The sequence below is a fragment of the Protopterus annectens genome, chromosome 4.part0 (genome assembly GCF_019279795.1).
Source record: "Protopterus annectens isolate FY-2018-M chromosome 4.part0, PAN1.0, whole genome shotgun sequence".
Classification (NCBI taxonomy): Eukaryota; Metazoa; Chordata; order Ceratodontiformes; family Protopteridae; genus Protopterus; species Protopterus annectens.
The window spans coordinates 1148351169-1148369598 of NC_056733.1; the positions used below are offsets into that span (position 1 = coordinate 1148351169).

The following is an 18430-nucleotide window of genomic DNA, read 5'->3' on the forward strand; positions in this document are numbered from 1 at the left end:
ATTATGTGCAAAGCCACATTTCACATGTATAATCCTTTGTGTAGTGGGATTGACGCTTTACAGTCTGCCATTTTTTTCACTAATTTCAGTGTTATTGGCCTTCTTCCTAATCATCTCCATCTCTCAGTGCTAGTCTCGGGTTTAAATCTAAGTGCTCATCATTCTTCTGGTCAGCTCCTGTGCCTTTTCTGTTAGTTGAGCATGTTCATTTGGGATAATGCTAAAGGTTTCAATGGCAGAGTCTGTCTAGGGACTTTGTTATTGTCAGAGAAATGAGAAGCAGATTCCTTTCCTGCTTGCTGGCTCACCTTTTGCTGGTTAAGCTTTTGTTTTCTCTCTAGCCTGTTCTGCATCCAAAAATGTATTTTATCCTCCAAGGAAAAATATTCTGAAGATAGCTTGATATAACAGCTTGAATTGCAAACCTGCCTCTCAACATTCTTTGATTATTGGGATAAATGTGTTTATGTTCTGCTTGGTCTACAGAGAGTAATAATTTTCCCCCACCCTCTTGTTCCTTCATATAGAGTGATGAAGATACTGTGGTCCAGGTGACCTGGATTTGATTATCCTCTCAGGAGTCTGAGGTGCTGGCAGGGAGGGATGGATGGGTGTACCTGTTGCAGGGGATAGGGATGCTAATCTTGGAGCTCTCTGAGAGAAAATACATCCCATAGAGGAGAGTGTCCCTTGGACAGGATTAAGAGATGAGTGTGGGGGAGCAGGAGGGACAAAAGTAGGGTAGGTCATAAAAAAAAAACAAACAACAAAACAAACTTTGTTTTAGAAGCAGCTTTTGTGGATTCACCCTTTATGGGGTCCTTGCTGTTTGTGCCTGATCGATAGTTTACAAAGCAGATTTAATATATGGACTGTAATTACCTTGCCATTGCCCACACTTACAGGGCACCTCCTGCCTCCAGGGTGACAAAGCAGGTCAGGCCCAGGACAAATTTTCAGGCATCCATCCAATTGTCAAAGTTTGTTTTAAAGGAAGCAAGGTCATTAGTGTGTTTTACATGTAGTAGAAGATTGAGTAACAAATCTGTCCCTGTATATGTCTTTATCATTGACCATCCTTTCCAGTGCTTGAATGAGAAAATTCAAGGTCACTTGGCCACTATTTTTAGGAAAAAAGGGGCCAGAGAAATTTACCGTCCCCCTTTTTTGATCCTATAGAGCTTGCAACAGCAGGGAATTTAATCTAATCAGTCGCTGTCACATAATTTTCCTTCGGTGCCGTTCCAATGACCAAGAGATATGGTAATCCCATGGAGGTTGTGGTCCCATGCTGGGGTTTGGGTTTGTGAAGTTCATGACTCCTACTCTGATCATTTCCTGATAAAGATGGGCAATATGCACCTTTCCCCCAGGCAAAAAAGTATCCAGGCGGTGGCTAAGTGAGATTTTCAGACTAGGTGATTTATTCTATTCCGTCCTAGACCAAAATACCTATTTTTACTTTTGAAGGAAATGCCACCCTGTCAGAAGGTACAAGTGAAAAAAGAGGTACAACAGTATCTTGAAGAAAGAGTCCTTGAGGAGACTCCAACAAACCAGAGACGGAACAAATACTATTCTGGATTCTTTTTGGTACCCAGGAAGACACAGGACCTGGATCTATTCTCTGTCTGAATAACCAACGCACCTTTATTCCAAGGAGTCCTTTTATTTGGCTGTGCTACAGTCCATCCTTTACATGTGGAAAAGGAAATTGTGTATGCTGCTATGATCTTCAGTATGTGTATATACACCTACAAATTGCCAGTACGTCCAGGATGTTATCCTGTTTCAGAATAGGAACCTTTCACTACCAGTTCAGGGCCCTGCTATTTGGTCCTCTGGGTGTTCCCCAAATGTATAATAGTAGTTTTGGCTTCACTCTGCCTGCAGGATTTTCAGGTGTTCCTATATATGGCCTGACACCTAGTGCCACGTACCAGAGATGGTCTTATTTGTCACAGGGATCTCCAGTCCAGTTTGGTGAAGTCACAGGTCATTATTTTCATGCCAACAATCTTAGTACCACAGCCTACTGGACCGGTTTGTCTTTATAGAAACAGTGTATTGAAGACAATTTTCCCTCCTCTGAAAACATCAGGTATTAGCAGACTTCCATCTTAGACCACTAAAGCTCATTGCAGCCACAGTATTTGTAATACCCTATGGTAGATTATACTAGGGTTTTCCAGTGGATGCTGTGGTACTAGTGGTTCCAACATGGAGATTACATGGAGTAGTTGGTCAAGTGCCTGTCACAACCAAATGTTTTGGTGGCTGGAGCTTTAAAATCTTCTACAAGGAAGCCCATTTTAGTCCCTGTTTTGGCCAACGTCCCTACTAATGCCTCTGCTCTAGCATGTGTGGAATTTCAGTGGCTGGACAGTCTAAGCAGTACGGGCTTCTTAGGAGTTTTCTTTGCATATTAGTTTCCTGGTGATGAGCATGATCTTGCTAGCTTCCAGGTGCTCCAGGACACCTTCTCTCCTGCAATTACAGCTGTTTAGTCAACATGGTTGTCTGATATGTCAGCAGATGGCAAAGATTGAGGTGCTATCCACTGCATAAAAAAGTGATGAAATTATAAAGTGGGTAATGTCAACCAACTATTTTCTAGTTGGCAAACCTATTTCCAGGGTAGCTAATGCTCTTGCAGACTGAGTTGGATGTCTGATAAGAGGTCATACAATGTAGCCATTGCCAGGATATTTTTTCTAAACTGGGGATGTCTGGTTTGTATCCTGGTTGCATCTCTCTCCAGTGCCAGGTGTTAATTTGTCTGTCTGTCTTCCCCCATCTCGGTCTGTTTCTCATCCTAAAACCCAGTGGATAGAACAGGGTTATATTAGTCAAGAACTGGCCGCTTTCTTTATATTCCACCCAGTTTTTCCCTGATGACAAATGTGATACATAAATCCAGATGTCATAAGAGCAAGGCCATTTTGGCCAAAACAACTGTTGCCACTCCTGCTGAAATTTCAGTTAGAGCCACCTCTTGGGCTGCTTTTCAGGAAAAATCCGTCACCCTTTAGGAAGGTTGCACCTGAACTTCCAGGCTCTCAAATTAACAGCTTGGCTGCTCCACTTCTAGTGTAGTCAGAAAATCGGGGACTTTTTTAGCCGGGTACTTGTTCTGTTATTTTCTCAGAAGTCTTCTGTCCAGAAAGCATGCAAAGGTAAATGGAATAGGTTCTCACTACTAAATGTACAGCTCAATATTGATCCATTTTCAGCCTCTGTTTCTAACTATGGTTTTATACTTTTTTTCCTGTATGCTGCCCCACTGCAATACTGTACATCAAGTTCCTCTCATTTGGACGTGACTCATTCATTCCCCATCAGTGAGGACCTCCTTCCCTCAGATCTGCTAGGTTGAGAGCCATCCAGAGAGGCCATTATCCTGGCAGATACCAGGTTATTTGTGCTGTTGCCAGAATGCAGACAGTGAGAGGTTTTTAATTTTGAATTGGCGAAACCTCCACTCCTAGGTAGTGGAACAATCTACCTTCTTCATCCCAGGGACACACAACCCCCTCCCCCCATCTGCAAGTGAGTGCACTTACCCACTTGGTAATGAGTGCTATCAGGTGGCTTGGTGTGCTGAAAGCCTACCCCACAAGAATGAGTGCTTCACCTTGCCACTCTTCTGTAGGTAAGGACTGAAAGTGCATGTCCCATTCTGCTCTGCCCCCCAGGACTGACGCTCACATAGTTTATTGTATTATCAAGTTCTTGAGCCAGTAATCAAACTCTGGTTACCCGAGCTGTAGCCGGGCTCCAACCATCAATGTCACTAGTTTGCAGGTAGGTTCTGTAATGTTGCCACACAATTTTGACTTTGGACTAAGCTGTTAGACATTCTTCTCTGGGCAAAATTTGTCTTCTTTAGCTTCTCTTAAACTCTGCAAGGTCTTCCCGAGATGTGCTTTTTTTCTTCACTCACTCAAACTCACTCAAACTCACTCACTCACTCACTCACTCACTCACTCACTCACTCACTCACTCACTCACTCACTCACTCACTCACTCACTCACTCACTCACTCACTGAGTCTTACTCTCTCTCTCACTCACTTACTCTCTCTCTCTCACTCACTTACTCTCTCTCTCACTCACTCTCTCTCTCTCACTCTCTCACTCACTCACTCTCTCTCTCTCTCTCTCACTCTGAGTCTCACGCTCTCTCTCACTGAGTCTCACTCTCTCTCTCACTGAGTCTTACTCTCTCTCTCTCTCACTGAGTCTTACTCTCTCTCTCTCTCACTGAGTCTTACTCTCTCTCTCTCTCACTGAGTCTTACTCTCTCTCTCTTCTCTTTCACCATGGTTTCAGAATTTTATTCTAGAAAAAGTAAACCTTCCTCCATTTGAACTTAAATCCTGTAAACTCACATGCTTGCCTTGACAAAAGCTCCTCTTGGCAGCTGCGGCTTCACCTGGAGAAATTATTGAATTGTAAGCATTGGGCATTAACCCACCATACCTAGTCTGACACAAAGAAAGAGTCTCATTGAGGAACAACTTGCCATTTATGCCTAAGGTATGAACAACTCAAACCTTAATCAGTCCCTTGAGCTTCCTGTGCTATGCAGGGAAGATGGTAAAAAAATAAATGTCCTCCTGCATTGTATGTTCATTCATGGGCAACTTTGTATGATGTGAGTAAGGCTAAGGTTTTAAGGGAGGAGATGCAGTTGTTAATTTTGTCTCGCAAAAACTCTGGCAAAAAATGACCAAGGATTGCCTAGCTTTTTAGCTGTCAATTGTAAAAAGAAAAAGAATTGGTAGGGAATTGCTAGGATTGTCTAATGATCATCATCTCCTTTGTCGGCCTTTATCCTTAAGATATCTTTTTTGGCATCTGTGCATTGTCCTCATTGATCACCTTTGCAAGGCAGTTGAAGCTGGACATGGTTTCCAAGTTTGGATTTTTTTGTGGCCACAGTGGTCAAAGGTATGCTGTCACAGATCAGCTAGCCAAGAGAGTTAGGCAATGGTTATATCCTAATACATCCTGCATGAACGGCGCAGTGGTAGCATTGACGCCTCACAGCAAGAGGTTCTCTGGTTTGATTCTTGGCTGAAGTGCCTTCTGTGCGGAGTCTGCATGTCCTCCCTGCATTCGTGTGGGTTTCCTCCGGGTGCTCCGGTTTCCTCCCACGTTACAAAGGCGTGTCTGGAGCATTTCTCCCTGGGCCGTCACTGAAAATTGAATTCGTTCCAAGTCTAACTTTCCCCGGTTAGCACATGTTAAATAAATGAATGAATAAAGGTTAATGACAACTGAATTTTTCTTTGTAGATGCAAAAGTTATGTACTTACCTTAACATTAAACCTGTTTAGAAAAATGTATGCTCATTAAACCTCCCCCCTGTACCCTGTTTGGCTGGGGAAGATCTTTTGGGTGGGTGTCTAAGTCATGCTCTTGTTCACTTCATAAACTGGTGAATGAGGGAGAATCATGCAGGGAATCTTGGAAAAGATGAGTTGCAAAGATTGCCCGGGAATGTTTAGCAGCTGAGATGAGCCTTTGCACCTTGGTAAGTCCAAAAAGTCGATGAAGACTGAATAAGCATATCTAACCTCATCTTAAGTACATGACTACTATTTGTGCAGAATTGGAAAAGGTATTACAAAGACAAACGGCATAAGAAAATTAGACCAGATGTTTTGTGTTAGGCAGATGAGGTGTTTCCATTATTGCTTTTCAAAGTGTCTGGCGTATTGTATTGGTTTCTATTACGGCAATTATATAAAACCTGCAGCTCAGCCATCATTGGTCGATCCAATAGAATATCTGTAATATGTATTGCATTCTTTCCTCTGAAATGTCTCCACAGGGCATTGGTGAAGTTGTAGCATTGACTACTGCTCACAGATGCATAAAACACTACGTGCTAGTTACCGAGTTCTAATGTAATTGTAGAGATTAGTTTGGAGGGCCAGCCCTGCGCTGCACTCTGTCTTGACTGTTCATTCCCATGTTTTCTTATTAGAGGTGGCATGTCTGAGATGGTGCCCAACTATTAGTTACACTGCTTTGTGAGTTCTTATTAATTAAAATAATGTAGGGTTGTCAACAGTGCATCTTTCAAATTAGACTCTTGTATCACTTTCCTTCAATTTTCTTGCTCATCCCAGTAGGTTCAAAGGTAGTTATTAGGGTTGTCATCCAGTGGGACCCTTGAGGAGTCTAGCCCAAATTTGTGTTGCCCCCAAACATTGACTAGTTAAGTGACTTGCTCAAAGTCTCATAGCAGGCAAATAACGGCTGAGAGAATCAAATTGTATACCACAGGAACTACAGCTTACAGCCTTGGCCCTCTGTTGCCAACTGCTAGAACAGTAACAGTACATTTTGTATTTAGATTGTTGTCTGGCTTTGCAGGTTTGCTCATTTCATAGAAATACTGTAGCTGGAGTAAGGATAACATTTTCTTTGCTGTTACTGGCAAGCATAAGATAATAGCGTTGAATGGATTGGTGCAAAGCAAAAGCTACCCATGCATGGGGATGGGGTGGTGGTGAAGTATTTTATTTAAAGTCAGAGCTGATTATGACTGCGAGAAAGACCCCCTCTACTCACTGACTTCAGTAACCTAAAGTAGTGACACAAAATCAACGTTGTCTAAGGAATCTTGTGACACTGACAGAGTGATTTGTTTTGGGAAGGATATCTGTTCTTCTCATTATTAGCAGCAGAATCATTTAGAAGCTCTGGTGTTCTTTGATACAGGTGCTACAGGTTATTCACACCACAAGTGTAATGCTTTTGAGGCTTGTGGAACAGAGCATGTTGCATAAATTTGGTTTATACCCAAGTACACGGTAAATCTAGTAACTGCTGTCTCGGTATTGAAAGACTTCTATTAGAATCTTATTCATGTCCTTTTTTTACTCTCTGGGTGGTCAGTCTTGAACACTGTTACTTTATACTTTGTAATAATGGCCAATGCTCTGGTTCCATATATGTATTACACCAGTATAGTATGGAACCATATTGTATGTCAGTCTAGTTCAGGACTGGTCTTTGCATTAAGGTAGATGTTCTTCATGTTTCACTGTTGCAGTCCTCATATTTGGGTTATCTGCTTGCAGTAGCCCTCAGTCGGCCTGATTAACAAAGTCTTGGGTCCTGCGTCAGTTGCTGTCCCTACTTCCATGATGTCAGGTCATCAGGGGTATAAAACATGCAGCCAATGCCATTACATCGGTCTTTCTTGCCGTGTGGTGCCCAAAGCAGAAGCAGTTCGCAAGTGCTGGTCGGCCGACTTCTAAAATTTTCGTTTTCGAGTTTCAGAACCGAAGTCTTCAACTAAAGCTAAGTACCCCGTTGAGTAAACTTTTTCTTGCTCCTTACCGATGTCAGTAAAAATTAATAATTGCATTTCTTGTGGAAAACAAATACCTCATAAAGATTTTCATTCGTACTGTATTCCTTCCCTAGGCCCTGACCACAACATGCCTTGCTGTTGGTTTTGTGCTTTATTTAATCAATGCACTATCTGTCGTTGGTATATTTTCGCCTCTAAATATTTCTGTTCTCAGTTCAATTATCCAGAAATGTCGTTGGTAAGCCATCCGACTACCGGAATTCCGAAAAAATGCAAAGATAAAGACAGAGACAGGCTGCCTAGGTCCAAAGCTACCGACGACGCTTCTCCTAAGCCAGTCGCCAGTTCACCGGTACTCTATGAGGTGCTTTTGCAGCTCCTGATACCCGCTACTTCTGATTCACAGGCCTCTACTGAGACCCATTCGGAGTCTGGTATGCTGCTAGGTGCTTCAACTGTGGAACCTGCAGATGTCTCTACCTTGGATGGGTCCGGAGCCGCTGTGCAGGCACCGGCTTCTGAGGGTGTATTCAGGCCTACAGAATTGCATATTAAACCAACGCCTCCTTCTTTAAGGCCAAAACCTTGAACCATGCCTAGAAAACCGACACCCAGGCTGCATGCTTGGGCCTCTATGCTTAAAAAAACAAATGATAAAAATGGCTGAAGATTTTATAACTTTAATCAGGGGAAGTCAACCACCCTCTTCTAAGAGACCTAGGACTGAAATTGTTTATGAATCTTCTGACCATAATTCTGATTTTTCTGATTCTTCTGATGATCTGGATTTACCCTTATCTACTTATGAGGATTCTGATGCAGAGGATTCTTTTCCCTCTGCTTCCCCTCCAGACGATTTTTCTTTTGGTGAAACCTTAGGGAGCATTTCCACTGGAAAAGCCAGGATTTTTCTGATTCGAAAAAGAGGCTTAGGGATTTCTTACTCTTGCCTCAGCATAGGCCTTTAGCTATACCTCCTGTACTAGACATTGTTGATGATGCCTTTTTGGAATCTAGTTTGGCCCCTGATTCTTTGCCTCCTGCTCCCAGAAAATCTGACCGATATTACAGGGTTCCTGATTCTCACAAGTTCCTTTTTAAAAGTCCTATTGCTGATACAGAGACTATTTCACAGGGACCCAAGGGCATTAAGGCCTCTACTGCCAAAAACACTACCCCTTCTGATACAGACTCCAGGGCGCTGGATAGATGGGGTATGAAGGTTTGCACTTCTGCAACCTAGGCCATTAGGGCCATAAACTGTCAATTTCATATGTTAAAGTATCAACAGAATGCTATTGGATTGCTTAAACAGAAAATGATGTTGATTCCTGACTCTGCTGAAAATAAGGAATTACAGGATTTGTTGCATTCTCCTGAACAGGTTGGAAAACATACTTTGCAGTGTGGGCTTGATTCTTTAGAGGCCTCTTGCAGGGCTGCTGCATGCTTGGCTTAAGGCACAATCTTTGCCTGATCATGTTAAAGCTAAATTACTGGATGCAGCCTTAAATCAGGACCGCTTGTATGGCAACAAAGCTGAGGAAGTTCTTAAAAAGATGGAGGATAAAGCTAAATCTATGCAAACTGTTAAAAGATTTCTTAAAGTTCAGCCTCCAAGATTTACTAGGCATTGGCCCTCTAAGAATTGGTCCTTTCCGTCCCATTCCAGGCCTTCTCAATCCAAACCCAGACATAGCAGAAATCCCAGGATATGCACAAGACTAAGCAGTGTGGGGCTTCCGCTTCCAAATCTGGGAGTAGTAAGACCCCCCCCCCCCCCCCCCATGGAAAACTGTCTGAATGACTCCCTTCTCAACTGAATGCTTATTTAGGGGGAAAGATCAGTCTGCAGGCCAAAAACTGGGAACTCATTACCCAGGACAAATGGGTTTTAAATATAGTGTCCCAAGGATACAAATTTCACTTCCACACATTACCAACACCAAAAGGTTGGCCAGATCTACCCCCAAATCAGTGGGTAGAGGCTCAAAAGCAAATACTCTCTCTTTTAAACATTAAGGGTATTCAGACTGTACCAGAAGAGGAAAAAGGACAAAGTTTCTACTCAAGACTTTTCCTGGTACCCAGAAAAGACAGTTCATGGCATTCTATTCTGGACCGGTCTACTCTAAACGCCTTTCTGGTGATTCCAAAATTCAAGATGCCGACTCTTCACCAGTTGCTTCCTATGCTAGGAAAAGATGTCTGGATGGTAATACTCAATTTAAAGGAAGCATACCTGCACATCCCAATCAGGAAATCTTGCAGAAGATACCTATGCTTCAAAGCAGGCTACAATCACTGCCAGTTCTCTGCACTGCCCTTTGGCTTATCTACTGCGCCCAGGGTATTCACAAAGTGCCTAGCCCCACTCATCGCATTTTGCAGGCAAAGAAATATTCAAATATACCCATACCTGGACGATTGTTTAATTCAGGCAGAAAGCCAGGACCTACTTTTGAATCATCTGGCCTTTGTACAAAGGGTGCTAACTTGTCTGGGGTACACCATAAACGAAAATAAATCACACCTGGTACCCTGTCAACAAATCATATTCCTGGGAGCAAGCTTGAATACAACTTCCCAGATGGCTTTCCTCATGCCAGAGAAACAAATTAATTTGACAAACTACTTCAAAACAAGTGGCCACAAAAACCCTACTATTTGTAAGGCAAATACTACAAGCCTTTGGGTTCATGGCCTCCTGCATTCTTCTGATTCCATATGCAAGACTGCATATGAGGAAACTTCAGTGGTATCTAAAAAGCCTATGGTGTCAACATTCTCTGGATCTAGAAGCAATGATTCCTATCATACCTTGCCTACGCCTAGAGTTTCTTTGGTGGGCAGATGTCTGCCACCAAAACAAGGGACTACCATTCACACCACCCCCTGCTGCCCAAACCCTACCGACGGACGCATCAGATTATGCATGGGGGGCTCGCCTTGTAGGGGAGTACATTCAGGGCAAATGGAACCCAAGTCAAATGCACTTGCATATCAATCAAAAAGAAATGTTAGCTGTACAGCATGCTCTGACAGCCTTCAAGGACCACATTCTTCCAGGACAATTAATGGTAAAGACGGACAACACCACTGTGATTGTGGTACATAAGCAGGGGGGTACACATTCTTACCCCCTGTGCAGACTAGCCATGGCATTGTGGAACACAGTCCTGAGCTACCAAGTGCATCTACAAGCTCAATTCCTGCCAGGAAAACTAAATACACTGGCGGACGAACTAAGCAGAAACTTCATGGACCCACATGAGTGGAAGCTGGAACCAAGAATTTTCAACATGTTGACAAGCAAATGGGGGAGCCCAGATATAGACCTGTTTGCCTCCCCCCAGAACTATCAATTGGACAAATTTTGCCCAAGGACTCCACACAAACAAGCTTGGAAAGAGGTTTTTCCAGCTGAAGGAGAGAGCATCCAGTCAGTTTGCCTTTCCTCCTCTGCTCTCCAAAGTACTACTAAAGATCAAACAAGACAAACCAAGGACGATTTTGATTGCACCAGACTGGCCACAACAACACTGGTACCCTGTCTTGCGCAGTGTGCCGCTGTTTGCCCCATGGCACCTGCCTCAGACTCCTACCCTATTGCCTCAGCAGGAGAACCAGATTCTGCACCCTCAGCTTCATACACTGAATCTAGCAGCCTGGCTAATTAACTAATCTCTCCTTTACCATCCCTCAGTAAACCAGTGATGGAAATCATTTTAGAGGCAAGGAGGCCTAGTACTAGAAAATCTTATGCTGAAAAATGGAAAAAGTTTCTGTGCCTGGAACCAAGGGATGGACACAGCAGTGCCCAATTTACCTCAGATTTTACAATGCTTAACTGAGATGCTTCACAAAGGCCTGTCTTTCTCCTCCATCAAAATTCATGCCTCAGCCATTTCAGCTCATTATTACACAGAACCTCCCCTCTTCTCTCATCCACTGCTTAAGCAGTTCCTCAGAGGGGCCAAAAATCTACAACCACCCAAGAGAGCCCCAACTCCAGCCTGGGACCTTAACTTTGTATTGGAAAAGCTCACCTTTCCCCCTTTCGAGCCAGCTGCCACTGTGGATTTAAAATTCCTCTCTTGGAAAACAGCTTTCCTTTTAGCAGTCACTTCAGCAAGAAGGGTGTCTGAATTACAGGCCCTCGTGGCAGTGGAGCCTTTCATCATCTTTCATGCAGACAGGGTGTCCCGCAGGACCAATCCCTCCTTCATGCCCAAGGTGGTATCCAGTGTGGCCCTTAATCAGTCCATTTGCCAACCTTCTTTCCTAACCCACAGAACAAAAGGGAATGAGATACTGCACTCCTTAGACGTGCACTGACAACTTAGATTCTACTTGGACAGGACTAAACCTCAAAGGAAATCTGACCAACTGCTGGTGGCATTTACTGCAGGGGCAGAGGGGAAGGCTATTTCAAAGCAAACCATTTCCAAATGGATAGGCCATTGCATTCATTTCTGCTACAAGCACCATGGAAAACTATCCCACAGGTCATCAGACCCCACTCAACCAGGGCTGCATCTACCTCTACAGCCTGTCTCAGAGGCGTCCCTACCAGGGAAATCCTAGAAGCTGCTACCTGGAGTTCAGTACATACTTTCACCAAGCATTACCATCTGCCAATTTTCTCTAAATCCAGAGCTGGCTTTGCCACTGCAGTCTTGCAGGGCCTTATAGCTGGTCCTAATGCTATCTAAATCCCTCCTTCCATCCTTAGCTTTGGGAATCTACCCAAATGTGATGACTGCAACAGTGAAACATGAAGAACATAGTACATTTATGTACACTTACCATAAATGTTGATGTTCGTGTGTATTCATTGTTGCAGTCCTGGTTACCTTCCCTCCAGCCCCCTTTCTTCTTTTGGCTATACCTCTACTCTACTTTACTATGCTCCAAAAGCTTTTTGGTTTATTTGCTTTTTTGTTGGAGGTATAACCTTGTATATTTGTAGATGTAATTGCTTTCCATTAGGGGGGCACTTGACATCTGGGGCAAGAAAAACCTGATGTAATGGCATCGGCTGCATGTTTTATACCCCAATGACCTGATGTCATGGAAGAAGGGACAGCAGCCAATGCAGGACCCAAGACTTTGCTAATCAAGCCGACTGAGGGCTACTGCAAGCAGATAACCCAAATGTGATGACTGCAACAGTGAAAACACACGAACATCTACATTTATGGTAAGTGTACACAACTGTTCTTTCCAGGGTGCTCAGTTCAGAGCTAAGGGTCTGTTTTTCCCTTCCATGCAGCCTGTTGTAGTTGTGATCTTAAACCCAGTGTCTCTGCTGTTACTTGCCCCTTTATGATAATTTGGCAACATAATTCTTTTTCCCTCTTCCCATTTATTGGCCGCATAAGCACGTAAGTATCATTTTGAAAAGTCTTTCCCCTTAAAACTACTCACCAGGCTAAAAGACCTTTGATAAAATTGCTTAATATTGAGTGTACTGATGCTGCTTGCACTGATTTTAGTATGAAATTAGTGTTTTTATTTATTCATTTATTTTAAGTATAATTGGTTTAGTGGTTCTTGCAGGTGGCAGACAAAGGTTTCTATGCTAGTTGTTTTGAATTGAACTTCAGCTCTTCACCAGCAAGTCCACCAAAACATCCTAAAACTGAACTCCAAGCAGTTATAGTTACTCCTGCCCCCCAGAGTCATTCCTGTCTGTATCATGGACCAGTACACCCCCCCAACTTCTCTAGCCAACCTGATAAAATGGGCATCTTGAGACGGTGTAAAAATAATTTCATACTGTTTGACGATCATCTGTTACTCAAACAGCATAACAGTGTGTGAGAGATGTACATACAATATCCTTGGAGGCAAAAATCTCACATACAGTAAAACCATATACCAAATTTGTCAGCCTCTGAGAGGTATGATGTGTGGTATATAGATATCACACTACACATAATCCATCATATGCTGAGAATTTAAACATTAACTTGTCTAAACCTCAAATACCTCTGAAGCACAGGACAAGCACAAAGCACTCACAGCAAGTTAATCCTATCTCCTCACATAAAATAAGGAGTCCTAAAGTCCTGGATGCCATAAGGCAGGCATCAACACCGCTAAACTCTTGCCAGGCTGAGTAAGGAAAGAGTGACTGTTAGTTGCTTGTGTGGTGCCAGGATCCATCAGATCATCCATGCACTCAAGTTCTTGAACAAGTACCAGTATGACTCTGTCATAGTTCATGCCATTGTCAGTGACTTGTGGTGTACCTTACTGGATTAAAATGATGGAACTGTTAGACTCTGTTTCCAAGGCAGGTATGAGCCTAACATTGAACGACATTCAACCTTCCCCAATTGTGATGCCACAATATAAACAAAAATAATTGACTTCAGTAATTAGCTTAATTTTTGGTGTCATTCAAAGGGGTCCAATATTTGTTAGCCTGGGAGGATATAATTGACACATCACATCACTTTGCCATGGATGGCCTTCATCTGTCCCCTCTAGGGTTTTGATTATTGGCAAAGACGTTGTCCACCTCATAATGCCTTTTTAGGCAATACCAAACTGATAAACGTAACAACATAATGAAACGAGCAAAGGAAAAATGAAGATGCTACTGATGAATGCTAGGAGCCTAAACAAGAAACTGCACTCCCTACAAGCCCTTCTTACCCTGGAGGACATTAATGGTCTGTGTAGTGACTGAGACACGGTTTAAAATAGTGGAGAGCACTCTGTCTGTGTAGGGCTATATAGCCTTCCACACATTTTAGATCGGCTACTATGCAGGCGGGGGGGAAATGATGAGGTGTCTCAGTCTACATCCAGAGGAGACTTGCATCAAGGCTGGTAAAGCAGCACGATGCACTAGACCTTCATGTCAAAATAACCATCAGAAAGGTCCCATGCCATGTAGTAGTTAGCTATATGACACAAGAAAGCCACAACACGTATCTACAGGAACTAGAATCACTCCATATTAAGCCTCATGTCATTTTCCTAGATGATCTAGACTATCCAAGTATAGACTGGAAAGCCTACACCACCACTAGTGTAAAAGCCCAGAGATTCCTGGATTCTGTCAGTGCATATACCCTGGAACAACTAGTCAGCATACCCACTACGCGGAATAACATCTTGGGTATTGTCTTTAGTAAAGGGAGCATCTTGCACCATCCCTTGCTCATCTTTAGCACTTTTTAGGTCTGACCATAAAACAGTTTCCTTCAAAATAAAATTGAATCCAGAGATCTCTTCCACCTAAGGTACCTTTAGAATTTTCTTGAAGACAAACTACCTACTCTTAAGCGATACAAATCCCCACCAAACCCAGTTAACTCCACTGAATACCCATAAACATACATCACCATACTATACCAGCATGTAAGCAGATGGATAGATGCAGCTGTATCCCATAGGAAGAAGTGCAAGTCACACCCTAGAAACAAAACCACAGGGTTGAACCTTTTATACCAACAAACTTTTGGTAAAAATTATTTTCTTTTTAATATAAAGTAAGAAGAGTAATTCTCAGAATATCAGCGGTGTTGTCACTGAAATTAACAAAACTCCTATCCTTAATAACATCTACTAATGCCAAGTTTGAGTCTAAATTAGCTACCTAAGCTGAAGACTTATCACAAGACCTGTTTTAGTTATATTCATCATCTCAAAGGCACAGTACAACAATGTGCTGAGCTGATTGTGAATGGTTATTTGCACTGAAGCTGAAGATAGTGAACCTACTCACTGATGCATTTAGCTGTAACTTTACCCCTCTCTCCTTTTTCTCAGTCCCACAAGATATACCTGAAACTGGCTTGCCTCAAGCTGTCACAAAAACAAAGTCCTAAAAGTGGTATCAAAAGCTGAAAAATACTGCATTGATGAGTTCTGATAGTGTCCCTGGATGCATATTAAATAGCATGATTTAGCCACACCCCTTCACAACACTGTTCAGTCTCAGCCACACCCCTAAAAACACTGTTCAGTCTCAGCCTCCATACAGGTTTTGTACGAGGTAAATGGAGAACCGCTACTCATTCTCCTGCATAAGGGAGGTAGGGTTACCACCTGTCCAACTTTGCGAGGGACAGTCCCTCTTTGGGCAGTTGTGTACTGCAAAAAAATTGAAAAAATGGCAAATGTCCTGAGATTTTAGGACAACATTATTTCCTATATTTTATGTAATAGTTGCATAAAAGTTATTCTGTATCTGAAACACCTAAATGTTATAAGAAACAGAATAAGCAACTAAAATACTACAAGAATAAGCTTTTATTTAGGCCAAAAAGTGAAGTTGTGTCCTTTGTACTGGTCATGGGTATGTTTCACCCTGCAAAATCTGACGTTTGTACCAAAAATGTCCCACTTTGGGGATTTGAAAAGGTGATAACCCTAAAGGGAGGACCTTCCACAGACCCAGGCAATTACACATCTGTAAGTTTCACCAGCCTCATATGCAGACCTATCAGGACATAGGGAACTTGCAAACACTGGATTCATCTGAGTTTGGATTTGTCAAGAGCAGATCAGGCTTACTCAGCCTGGTAGACCTCTTTTTTGAAAACATCACCAAAGCAATGGTTAAAGGCAAAACTGTACACACCTCATACCTCGACCTGGCCAAAGCTTGTGACACAATTCCTCACTATGGCTTACTTGAAAAGCTAAACAAACTGAGACCCCCCCCCAATCATGTGCTGGGTTGCCATCTGGTTGACAGATAGGACACAGGAAATCAAAATAGGGGATGTTACTTCACAGAGAGACCAGTCACCATTGAAGTCCCTTTGGGTTCTGTGCTAGGACCTCTCCTGTTTGGCATCTGTTTTTTTGATGTAAAAGCCAGGTCTAAAGGGCTCTGGCTGGCTGAGTTTGCAGCGGACTGCAAGCTAGGAACAGTCCTTGAATCCCCATATGAATTAGCCATCCTGCTGGAAGGTTTGTCCCAGATAAACTACTGGTGCCAAAATCAAGAACTGAAACTAAATGCTAAGGAATGCATTATTGTTCCTTTTGGGAAGTCCTCTGCCATATTGACAATACACCTTAAGAGTTGACCCTGTTTGTTTGAGATTTGGGAACTTAGGTGGATAGTGATCTGACTTTCCACCAACATGTCCATTGTTGTAAGAAAGTCCTCCCATATTGCGCAGCTTTGTAACAAAGAGATTGTGCCTAGATCTAGGGATATTGCTGTTCCACTTTACTCAGTTGTCATTAGGCTAATCGTTGAATATAATGTCCCCTTTAGCATGTATCTGTTGAGACACATGCAACAACTGGAATATCCACAAATACCCTACTAAAAGGATACAAGGCTTAAACAAGTCACTATACTTGTATCCTGCAGACTGCTAATGGGTGATCTGTGTCATATAAGACCTCTTCCAACCCAATACTGATGGTTTTACTGCACATCAGCAAGTCAAATAGCATCAGAAATATTCAGTCTAGGGATCTTAACCTCTTCTGCATCATCAACAGAACGTTTGGAGGGACAGGTATATCACGCAGAGGATATTGTTACTGTGGAACAGACTCCTTTTCCACATAAAACAAAGTTCATACCTGTCCATATTGAAGCACAGCTTGGATCTCTGGATGGGAAACAGAAAATGTACCCTGTGACTGCCCCCTGTACTACTAATGGACAAGAGGCAGGTCCTAAATGCTTTATCCCATGCTTGTGTCCCCTCAAATTATCTATGGCATGATCCCAATTATTCTCATTAGGGAAATGTGTAATTGTTGACCATGGGATGGTTAAGGCCAATCTCTAACCAAATGGGATAGGTTATTTCAAGCATAAAAAGGGAAATTCGCTAAGCTTAAAATGTCTCGCAAGGACAGCTTGCCTAGTACTTGCTTATGAACCTGTATGCACATGTGTAAAGAAAAGGTAAAATAATTGCGGACTGAACCTTCACAAAGGATGTATATTATTACTGTGACCATGTCTCGGGTTAATTCTAAAGTTGCCATTAGAGAGGTAGGATGGAACATGATTAGAAAGAGGAGCGACTAAAATTGAATAAATTGTGTTAGAATATTTTTCCATAAGTCCTAATTTTGGGGCTGTGGATGTTTTATAAACATTCCTGACAATCTGATGGATGGCAGCTAAAAGACCATTGCTGAATTCCTTCATTTACCCTTGGATTAGTTACTTTGTTGTTAGCAAAATGTCTGCACTACGCTACAAATTACATACACTTAACAACATTTCTGGCATAAAGCTTATTTTTTTTTGGTGCATCCACATTGCTTTGTAAGTGTTTTATTTCCCTGTAAAGGTAATTATCATAACTGGATTTTTGCTGTTCCTGAGGGATGTATATTCCAACTTTTGTCAGGTTTACACTGCTCACAGGTAAGGGGTAGTAATTATGCTGAAACCTTGATAGTATGGTTGGTTAGTTAATTAGTGGCCATACAGTGGGATCTGTTATTTGTGAGTAACTGTAGCACAAGGAAGCTGGCTTTTGACTGAACGTTACAGCCAAAGCGGGAACAGGACAGCAGTATGGCACCTACTTTTAGAATATGTGCGTTCTGTTTTGTTCTAGTAATTTCTCAGCGTAAAGTTGCCACCAAATACATTTTTCAGGAAGTGTGGAAGAATCATTGATACAATGCCTTATTCTTATGGAAATAGGAACTGCTTAAAAGGCTGGTGTTCTGTTTGTACAAGTGTTAAATGTCTGTGGCTCTTTATCTGTATGCCTGTGATCATGGCTCACCATCTACAGATGGTTGGCACCCTTCTTTCCCCCATCCCCTACCTTTACACTCATGGCCCCCCCAGACTTGGTCTACCAACCTGTGGACACATCTGGTGGCATATTCATCATTTTTGTGGAGTGGGAGAGGAGATTCAAGCATCCTGACCTGCATCACCTGCTGGGTAGCCTGTGACCTTTTTTATATGCTGTATACTTCTTGAGGTGAGGGGTGTGCAACGACATGAGCACACATATATGAGCTGTGTGCATGCATATGTGTGTGTGTGTGGCACTAATGCTGTTCTCTATTCCATTCTGGATAGCATTACTTCACAAAACTTGTGCCCTTACCATGAGGTAGGTGAGCTGGTCATCGG

General features: G+C 42.6%; 1 protein-coding gene across 1 annotated transcript in view; it reads left to right on the plus strand.

The window, feature by feature from the left end:
• Positions 1 to 18430, plus strand: part of ATP6V0E1 (ATPase H+ transporting V0 subunit e1) — a 541806-nt gene that overhangs the window by 154451 nt on the left and 368925 nt on the right. The window lies entirely within an intron of this gene.